Source organism: Elephas maximus, chromosome 4, assembly GCF_024166365.1.
Source record: "Elephas maximus indicus isolate mEleMax1 chromosome 4, mEleMax1 primary haplotype, whole genome shotgun sequence".
NCBI lineage: Eukaryota > Metazoa > Chordata > Mammalia > Proboscidea > Elephantidae > Elephas > Elephas maximus.
Genome location: NC_064822.1, coordinates 69,166,388 through 69,177,874, shown reverse-complemented (window position 1 = coordinate 69,177,874; position 11,487 = coordinate 69,166,388).

Below are 11,487 nucleotides of genomic sequence, written 5' to 3'. Positions count from 1 at the left end.
CAATGAAGAGACCCTTTACGGAGTTGAGAACTGGTTTCTGGAACAGACCAGAGAGATTAAGAAACTCAGAGGCTGGCATCAATGCAATGCCATTACCATCCTTAGGCAATGGTATACTGAAACTTGATGGTACTGTCTTTAGAGAATCAATTTTGCTCATTTCCTCTCAGTTCAGCATTTAGCTACCTCAAGTTGATAACACGAAATGGGCCATGGTGGCGTATCTGCACTGCGGAAATCTGCAAACGCCCTGGCTCCTGCTTTCCAATTTTTCTATGCTGCCCAGTTGTGAAATTCACTATGTAACCTGGAGAGGGACCCTTGAAAAGCAGAGGAAAAAGAGGGAAGAATAGATTCCAGAGGAGTGTTGTAAATCAAGAATAACCAGGAGGTTTCACCCTTTTTGCTACTTAGCATGCATTTTTTGCCCTTTGCACAGATAAAAATTATTTCTTCTCCAACATGGAAAAGGCACAAATATCCTTTAGCCAGCATAGAGTTATGGGCATTGATAGTCAAACTCCTGTTTGGAAGTTATAATGTAATGCTGGACAGTACCAGTATTCCTTTCACAAAGTAGTAGCTAAAGGCCTGTTTAACCACTTACGAGGCCATATTTGACAGTCATAATTTCCTTCTTACCACCTACTTCATGTTTCTTTTTCCTGCTCATCATTTTTTATCCGGTGACATCACCTGAAGTTGTATTCCCCTAGTATCCAAAACCCTATCTTCATAGTTTTACCAGAGTTACTCATTGACATTTATTTTTGAACAAGCCAGTACTAGAAAGCTCCGGAAAAAATCACCTATGCTCCTGACAGTTCTCTTCACTCCCATTGTACAGGAGCAACCCAACATCCCCATGATGATTGGCATCAATAATTCTAGTCTGTATAGCAGCTTTTTTTTTGTTTCTTGTTCAGCACTTGAAGATTTCAAAAGGTTAGGAGATATCCAAAGATGGTTGCTTGCCCACTTGTCTATTCAGTGTTTCTTCTGCAGTGAATACACTCTGGTAGGCACTTGGGTGGGACACAAATATTTTCACACTCTTTTCAGTGTACTCTAATTTTTCCGTGGCCCTTATCAGTCTGCAAGTAATTAGACACTGGTATTAAACACAGCGAACACGAATGGACTGCTTTGATTTCTGACCACAGGGTTATTTTTTTTTTCCCCATCACTTTATTACTAAGTTGTTTAGAAATGGAATTTAATGTAGTGGCTGTCTGTTTAAAGCCAGTGCCAGACTATTGAGCAGGGCTATCTTTAAATAGGGACAATAATTTTCCTATTCTCCTCATTAATCTTAGGTAAATGAGCTAATATTTTCTCTGAAGAGTCATGGTCTCTGACACGCTGGGAACATAACAGAATCCAGAGTCTCCGTAATGTATCTTTCACAACTTCCAAATTACAAGCAACCAGTTATTAGACAGACTTGTCTATGAGCCAAGACATGTGACCAATACTCAAGACAGAAAAGCAAACCCAAGATGCACCAATTTTTCCTCTTATCAGACAACTTCTTAGCAGATATTGTATTTTCAAGAATTTAAAAAGTAAACGTGGTTATAATGAATGAATAAGTGTGAATCTTAGCAAGGAAATAAAACTATGAAAGGAAAACAAATAGAAATTACAGAATTTAAAACACTAAAACTAAATGAAAATTTAAAGAAAGGGCATAATAAGAAATTGAATATAATAGAACAAAAAGTAGTGGATACAATATAGGTAGAGTAGAAAAAGTCCAACCTGAAAAACTGTGTAAAAATATTTAATAAACCTTGATCTGTTTGATAACATTAAGTTGTCTAACATATTTGTAGTTAAAGTCTCAATATAGATCATAGACAATGAGGTAGAAAAATATTTGCAATAATGTGGCTGAAAATTTTCCAAACTTTATAATAAAAAATAAACTGTTACAAAAAATTTCAAGAAGCTCAGCCAACTCAGAGAAGGATTAAAAAATAGGAAACCGCATCTCAATGGTACATATTCAAACTACTGAAATTTTAGAAAGGAAGAAAACATTGGATTCAGCCAGAGAAAAATGACATGTTCAGTTCAGTGGAACAATGATACAGATTATCATTGATTTTTCATCAGAAACAATGCAGAAGAAAAGATGTTTCACTATCTTTAAAGAGTTAAAAAAAAAAAAAACAAAAAACCAACTTGAAACAGTTTAACCTGTTCCCAGATTCTAGAGTTGCATTCTCTGCTTTCCTAGGCTCATGCCCCCTTTTTCCATCTTCAAAAGTAGCAGTATAGAATCTTGCTTTAGTCATCACATTGCCTTCTTCATTTAGGGCCCACCCAGATAATCCAGGAAAATCTTCCCATCTGAAAATCCTTATTTTAATCACATTGCAAAATTCCTTTTGCCACACAGGGTAACATTCACCAGGCTCCAGGCCTTAGATCCTCCATATCTTTGGAGGCCTACTACAATGAGTAAAGCTTGTATAAATATTTGCATATAAGCTTTTGTACGCATATAGGTATGATTTCTCCTTGGTAAATATCTAAGAGTGGGATTATTGAGCCAAACAGTAAATATATGTTTTAACTTTATAAAACCCAACTCATTTCAGTCAAGTTGACTCCTATTCATTGTGACAGTATAGGACCGAGTACAACTGCTCCATAGGGTTTCCAAGGAGCAGCTAGTGGATTCAAATTGCCAACCTTTTGGTTAGCTGCCATGCTCTTAATGACTGTGTCACCAGGGCTTTATAAGAAACTGGCAAATTTTTTCTTCCAAAGGGGCTGTGCTATTTTGCATTCCTACTAGAGTGTGAGTTTCTCAACTAGTCCACAACCTTGCTATTGATATTATCAAATTGGTAAAATACAGATATTCTAGCTAACATTTAGTGTGTATACTGGTATGTAATACCCCCCCCCCCCAAAATAAATAAACCAAACCCAATGTCATGGAGTCAGCTCCAACTCATAGAAACCCTATAACCAAACAACAAACTCATTGCCTTTTAGTCGATTCTGGCTCATAGCAACCCTATAGGACAGAGTAGAAGTGCCCCACAGAGTTTCCAAGGAAAGGTTGGTGGATTCAAATTTTTGACCTTTTGGTTAGCAGCTGTAGCTCTTACCCACTGTACCACCAGGGATCCCTTGCATCCAATAGCAGTTTTAATTTGCATTTTCCTCATAACTAACATCAATGATCATTTCTTAAGTGCTGATTTGTCATTCATATATTATCTTTTGTGAAGTGTCTATTCAATTACCCTGCTCATCTTTCATTGGGTTTTTGCCTTCCTATCACTAGTTCTAAAGGTTCTACCATATTCCAACTACAAGCACTTTATTTGTGATGTTTTATAAATATTTTATTCCAGTCTGTGGCTTGTTTTTCATTTTCACAGTTTTTTTTGTAGAGTTGTTGATTTTATTTATTTTTTTAATTTAGGTTTTGAGTTAATAGTTGTTTCTTTCAATGTCTTCATCTTCCTATTATTAACAAAAACACTAGTTTTAATATGTCTTAGTATTATAGAGAAAACTGTGATGAGTGAGAATGTTTTGCTTAATTGTAGTAATTCCTGGAAGAAGCCATAAATAAAGTAGGGAATGCAGAGGCCAGGGAAGAATACTGTGGCTGTTCATTATGTTGTCTATACAGAATCTCTCTCTTTTTCATAACACAGAATATTCCTTATCATTATTCTCTCACTACCACTCTTACCCATCCACTCTCTAGGTTCCATATTTTTACCCATATGAGACTCCACATTATTAAGTAACCTCACTTCCCATTCTACTGTTAATACTTAAGTAACATAAGGGGTAATATGTTATGCCAATCCCAGATGCCAATACCCTATGTGTAGTTTATAGGCCAAATGTATTTATAATACCCAAGCCACAGTAATTAGACTCTCATTTTGGGACTTCCTTCACTTGTTCTAATGGAATATGCTCATTATTTCTGAGATGGTATCATGGGGAATATGTAAACCCGTGGTTGCCACAGCCTAGAATTCAGTCTCATTGAATAAACCATCCTGAGATAAGGAATCACACAGGTAGATCGCAGCAAAGGTGAAAGCTGAGGAAAGTCTTGGAGGCACAGAAGTTCCTGGGTAACTTGTGGTGTATTAACATTATTGATCTTGACCTACCTTCCTCAACAGGAATAATTCCTGCAAAAATAATGTTGAGTGAAAAATTTATTGATATCATCTCAACAGATTAATAAAAATGTAGATTAATGCATTTTTATATCTCTACACATATGCACACATTCCTGTATGTGTGTTTGTGTGTATGGCCTTGATGGTGGTTGGGAAGGATACACACCAACTTCTCCTCTCAGATAAGAAAATGTAATCATCTTCCTTAGAACAAAAGTAACTTTAACTCTTTACTTTTGATGAATGTAAAAAGGATCCAGAGAAAATGTGCAAATTGTAACTACTTATTAAATATGTGGAGCATAATTTTTTAAAATTACTACCATATTTTTGTATATATTTAAAACTATTAATAATAAACATCTCCAAAAAAAAAATCAGAATAGTTTGTTAGTTACTTTTGGTACCCATGTAATGACATATTTTTTATCCATCTAAATATGTAGGCATAATTTTAATAACATCAAATATATTTGTAACTTTATTTGAACAGCATCTTCCCTATGAGTGCACATTAATAACAATTATTAAACTGAGAAATTAAAAAGTTAACAAATATTAACATTGTTAGCTATGGATTGTGTAAACATGGCTCGGAAATGCTATAAAACTCTTTAAGTTTTGCTTTTTACCTAATATCCCTCTGTATTGCACATACATCTTATAAAGTGAAGGGACTGTATTAATAGTAATTCACAGTACAGAATACAAATCTTAATATGTTTACATTACCTAGAATGTTTCCAAGCTCTTTGTTTAGACCACTGAATTGTATTTGGAAATAGTTGTTATCATCTCTTCAATGAATCCAAAATCTGGTCAGAAAGCCATGCTGCCTGTGAAGATTGAATTCTCTTCTTCAGAAGACAGATATCAAGGAAGAACTGGTAAGGAAGACTCTTCTACTATAACTATATAAAAAAATAAAACCAACTATCTTGTCGTCGAGTCTATTCCGACTCATGGTGACCCTGTAGGACAGAGTAGAACTGCCCATTGGGTTTCCAGGAGTGGCTGGTGGATTCTAGCTGCTGACCTTTTGGTTAGCAGCCATGGCTTTTAACAACTGAGCAGCCAGGTCTCCTATACTATACTATACTGTACTATACTGTACTATACTGTACTATACTGTACTATACTGTACTATACTGTACTATACTGTACTATACTGTACTATACTGTACTATACTGTACTGTACAGTACTGTACTACACTACACTATACTATACTATAAATATATGGGAAAACTATATTTGGTTTGGAAGCATCAGTGAACAACACCATAATTTGGGAAACCCCAAAGAGTCTCAATAATGTGTGATATTTTCTTACTTTGACTTGATTTTCTTATAGAGAAACTAGAGAAATACAGTCATTTGAATAGTCAATGCCACAAGTAAACCAAACTAACAAATGAGAAGATAACTTGATAAACAGTCTATTTATACTAACGGGACATGAATAAGCACTTGGGAGATCTTCTACCCTCAGTCCTTGAGTTAGGAAGGAGTAGATTATAATGTACACACATTCCTGGTGTATGATTTTTTTTTTTCTTCCCAGTAGGAAATCTTAATATTGTTTGGAATGGAAGGATGAATAGGTCTCAAAATGGATGAAACTGATGGGTCTTTGTTCTGAGAAGACGACACACAAGTGAACCAAAAGCCTTTGAGTACAGTGTTTGGGTAACTGAACTTTTCTAAGAGTATGTGGGATTTTTTAGAGTTACCTAGGTAGGGCACAGAAAGCAAGAAAAAGAGAAAGCATCATGGTATATGAGAACCAGTGTGTAGGAAATAATAGGGGGAAAATTGTTGACAGTGTGAAGCAATCTCACTTTGATGTCATTTACATTTCTAACTTTACTGTACTCAGAGGATGAATTTGTGCAGTTTTAGGTAAATCTGCAAATGAAATAAACCACTATCATATTCTTTTTGTTATTTGTCTCATAATCCTACTTTAACAAAATGAATGGAGTATTTTTTGTTCAAGTTTTGTAATTAAAGATCATCAGCCTCCAAGGAGTCTGGTTCTTGTTCTTGATTTAATTTACTTCTTTGTTGTTTAATTCTTCCTTTATTTTTTTTCATTCTGTTTGGTAATTTTAAAGATGAGATAAAACTGGCGTTTTTAGATATCACACATTTATTTCCAATTTTTTTTTTATTTTATAGAGATTAAGATATCTTAAACAGAAAAACCACAAATATGCATATGTAAGAGGGGGTAGATATTTATTTTGATGACTGTTCATCTGGGAAAAGTTACGTCTCTGAGCTTCAAATATAGCAGTATTTGCTTCACTAACGTATGATCATATTGAATCTCACTAAATAAAATATTTACAAAATACTTTGGTTATTTGTTGCTTTTATGTAACTTTTATAAAATGCTGCTAAATAATTTTTACTGTACTGCACTCAGAATATTTAAATTCTTGAGATTTTTAATTGTTTGGGAATAAAGAAAAATTACTGCACCTAGATTTTGTAGAGGTGTTTATCTTCTCTATTACAGCTCATATTAAGTCACTAAACAAAAATTAGTAAACGCTCTCTACGCGCTAAACACTTTGCAAAGTCTTAGTGATACAAATACAAAGAAGGCTTCTATATCAGAGTCTGGCATGAAACAGATGCCATTTGAGATTGCTCAGGAGTTTTAATGAAGGAACTCTTTACAGAATTGAGGACAGGTTTCTGGAACAGACTAGAGAGATTAAGAAACTCAGAGACTAGCAACAATGCAATGCCATTACCATCCTTGCCAATACCCCAAACCCATTTCCATAGAGTCGATTCCAACTCATCGCAACCCTATTGGACAGAGTAGAACTGCCCCTAGGGTTTCCAAGGAGTGGATGGTGGATTGCACTGCTGACCTTTTGTTTAGCAGTCAAGCTTTTAACCACTGTGCCACCAGGGATTCTTACTATCCTTCCAAAACCAAAATTTCATTTCTGTAGAGTTGATTCAGACTCATAGCGACCCTATAAAACAGAGAACTGCCCCATGGGATTTCCAAGGAGTGCCTGGTAGATTTGAAATGCCTTAGGCAGTGGGACACTGAAGCTTGATGGTACTATTCTCTGGAGAATCAATTTTGTGCGTTTCTTCTCAACTTAGCCTCTAGTGACCTCCTGCTGATAACTTGAAATGGGCCATGGTGGCCCATTTGCTCTATGGAAATCTGTAACTGCTCTGGCTCCTTCATCCCAATTTTTCTAGGCTGCCCAATTGTGAAATTCACTATATAGCTACCTGCAGAGGGACCCTTGAAAAGCTGAGGAGAAAAGAGGGAAGAATAGATTTGGGAGGAATGTCACAAATCAAGAATAATCAACAGATTTTATGCTTTTTGCCACTTAACATTCATTTTTGTCTTTCATACAGATAAAAATTATTTCTTCTTAAACATAGAGAATGCACAAACATCCTTCATCCAGCATAGGGTGGTGGGTAATATCAGTTGAACTCTCATTTGGAAGTTATAATGTACCTGGACTCCTTTCGCAAGCTAGCAGTGAAAAGCTGGGAGGGAAGGAGATAATATGCATAGTCCTTGCCTGTTTAACTGGATATGAGGCCATATTTGATAATCATAATTTCCTTCTTCACCACCTACTACATGTTTCTTTTTCTTGCTCATTATTTTTTAACTAGTGACATACCCTGTATTGTATTCCCCTAGTATCCAAAACCCTACCTTCATAGTATTGGCATAGTTACTCATTGAAGTTTTTATGAACATGCCAGTACTAGAAGGTTCTGAAATGAATTACCTATCTTCCAGACATAGTTCTGTTTACTCCCATTGTATATGAACAACCTGACATCCCCATGATGATTAGCATAAATAATTCCAGCCTATTAGTAAAGTTTTCTTTTATTTTTGCTCAGCACATGAAGAGTTCAAAAGGCCAGAAAATATCCACAAGATGGTTTCTTGCCCACTTGTTTAATCAGAATTTCTTCTGCAGTGATTGGACTCTGATAGACATTAGGTTATGGCACAAAAATTTTCATGCTCTTTTCTTATTCTAAGAGGTGTGTTCGACATACTCCAATTTTTCCACTTCTCTGATCAGCCCTGCAACTGATTAAAAACTCATTAACCTGTTGCCATGGAGTTGATTCCGACTCATAGCTACCCTATAAGATAGAGTAGAACTGCCCCATTGGGCTTCCGAGGAGCAGCTGGCAGATTCAAACTGCTGACCTTTTGGTTAGCAGCTGAGCTCTTAACCACTGCACCATCAGGGCCCCGCAACAGATCTACACACTGTCATGAAACACAGTGAAAAACAGATGGACTGCTTTGAATTCTGACCATAGGGTTTTTTTTTCCCCCATTCATCTTCTTACAAAGTCAACCCTATGTGGGATTGTAATGTAGTAGCTGTCCATTTGAAGCCAGTGCCAGAGTCTTATATAGAACTGTCTTTAAATCCGGCCAATCATTTTCATATTCTCTTAACTAATCTTAGGTAAATTAGCTAATATTTTCTCTGGAGAGTCATTGTCTCTGACACACTGGGAACATGACAGAATCCAGAGTCTCGATAATGTATCATTCACAAGGTCCAAATTACAAGCAAAAATTATTAGATCTTTCCATGAACCAGAAAATGTGACCAATACTCAAGAGAGTAAAGCAAACCCAAGATGCACCAAGTTTTCCACTCAGCAGAGAAATTTTTTAGCAGCTGTTATATTTTCAAGAATTTAAAAGTAAATGTGGTTCCAGTGAATGAAGTGTTGTGAATCTTAACAGAGAAATAGAGCTATGAAAGGAAACCAAACAGAAATTCTAGAATTAAAAAAAAAAAAAAAGAATAGAAGTGCTTAACAGGAAATTGAACCTAATGGAACAAAAATTAGTGAATATGAAGATAAGTGGAATAGAAATAGTCCAACCGGAAAAACTGTGTAAAAATATTCAACAAAAACTTTTTCTGTCCAATAATATCAAACAGTCTAGCATATTTGCAGTTGAGTTTCAAAATAGATCATAGACAATGGGGTAGAAAGATATTTGTAGTAACATGGCTAAAAATTTCCCAAACCTGTTTCTAAAAAATAAGCAGTTACAAAAAATCAAGAAGCTCAACCATCCCAAGGAAAGATAAAAAAACAGGAAGCCGTATCACAGTACCTCATATTCTAACTACTGCAATTTTGAAAAGAAGAAAATATATTGAATTCAATCAGAGAAATAAGACATGTTCAGTGGGATAATACAGATTATCACTGATTTTTCATCAGAAACAATGTAAATGAAATGATAGTGAAACATCTTTAAAATGGTAAAAGAAAACTTGAAAAAGCCTGTCAACTTCAATGACTATTCGTTGTTATTCTTAGAAACATTAAAAAAGTCTAGCCTTTGTCTCTGAATCTATAATAATGCTGTGGAATATCTATAGGCAGCAGAGCAGTGAAATTTCTCATGAATCTGGAAAAAATGTTACATTTAATTTGCTGGAAATAACAATGAGTAAAAGAATCTTAGATGATAAAGTTCTAAATAAACTTACATTTTTAAATCAGCATTATTAAGATATACTATGCTTACAATAAAAATCACAAATTTCTACTCCTTTTTTAATGGGATTTGACAAATGTACACAGTCACGGAACCACAGCAACAATCTTGGACACTACCATCACCACCATTTGCTTGGGCCTCATTTCAGTAAATCCTCTACTTCCACCCCTGGCTGCTGGCAACTATTGATCTGATTTCTGTCTCTGTAGTGTTTCTTTTAGCTAAATTTCATCTAGATGAAGTGAGAATGTATCACTCTATTATGAAAATATACAATTTTTTGCCTAGATTTTTTCACTTGGCATGACACATTTCAGATCAATCCATGCATATCAGTAATTTCTTCCTATTTTACTACTGAGTAGTATGCCATGGTATGAATTCATCACTATTTATCCATTCATCAGCTGATGGCCATTTTTTTTTTTTTTACAGTTTTTGTATTATGAGTGTATTAGTTTCGTATTGCTGCTGTGACAAAATACTACCAACTTGGTGGCTTTAAAACAATACACGTGTATTCTTTTATAATTCTGGAGATGAAAAATAAAAAAATATATATTTTTTAACATTAGAAGCCTGAAATTAGTTTCAATGGTGAAAATAAAGATGACCCTGTTGTTTGCCAATCATGATGACCTTATCCAGGGATTGATCCCTCCTGACAACATGTCCAAAGTATGTAAGACGCAGTTTCGCCATCCTTGCTTCTAAGGAGCATTCTGGTTGTACTTCTTCTAAGACAGATATGTTCATTCTTTTGGCAGTACGTGGTATACTCAATATTCTTCACCAACACCACAGTACAAAGGCGTCTATTCTTCTGCCTTCCTTATTCATTGTCCAGCTTTCACATGCATATTATGTGATTGAAAATACAATGGCTTGGGTCAGGTGCACCTCAGCCTTCAAGGTGACATCTTTACTCTTCGACACTTTAAAGAGGTCCTTTGCAGCAGATTTACACAATGCAATGTGTCTTTTGATTTCTTGACTGCTGTTTCCATAGGTGTTGATTGTGGATCCAAGTAAAATGAAATCCTTGACAACTTCTACCGTATATCCGTTTATCATGATGTTGCTCATTGGTCCAGTTGTGAGGATTTTGTTTTCTTTATGTTGAGGCGCAATCCATACTGAAGGCTGTGGTCTTTGATCTTCATTAGTAAGTGCTTCAAATCCTTTTCACTTTCAACAAACAAGTCTGTGTCATCTGCATAACGCAGGCTGTTAATGAGTCTTCCTCCAATCCTGATGCCCCGTTCTTCTTCGTATAGTCCAGCTTCTTGGATTCTTTGCTCAGCATACAGTTTGAAGAGGTATGGCAAAAGGATAGAACCCTGACACACATCTTTCCTGACTTTAAACCTTGCAGTATTCCCTTGTTCTGTTCAAACAACTGCCTCTTGATCCATGTACAGATATCTCATGGCAACAATTAAGTGTTCTGGAATTCCCATTCTTCGCAATGTTATCCATAATTTGTTACGATCCACACAGTCGAATGCCTTTGCATAGTCAATAAAACACAGGTAAACATCCTTCTGGTATTCTCTGCTTTCAGCCAGGATCCATCTGAAATCAGCAATGATATCGTTGGTTCTACTTCCTTTTCTGAAACCAGCCTGAATTTTTGGCTGTTCCCTGTCGATATGCTGCTGCAGCCATTTTTGAATGATCTTCAGCAAAAGTTTGCTTGCATGTGATATTAATGATATTGTTCTATAATTTTCACATTCGGTTGGATCACCTTTCTTGGGAATAG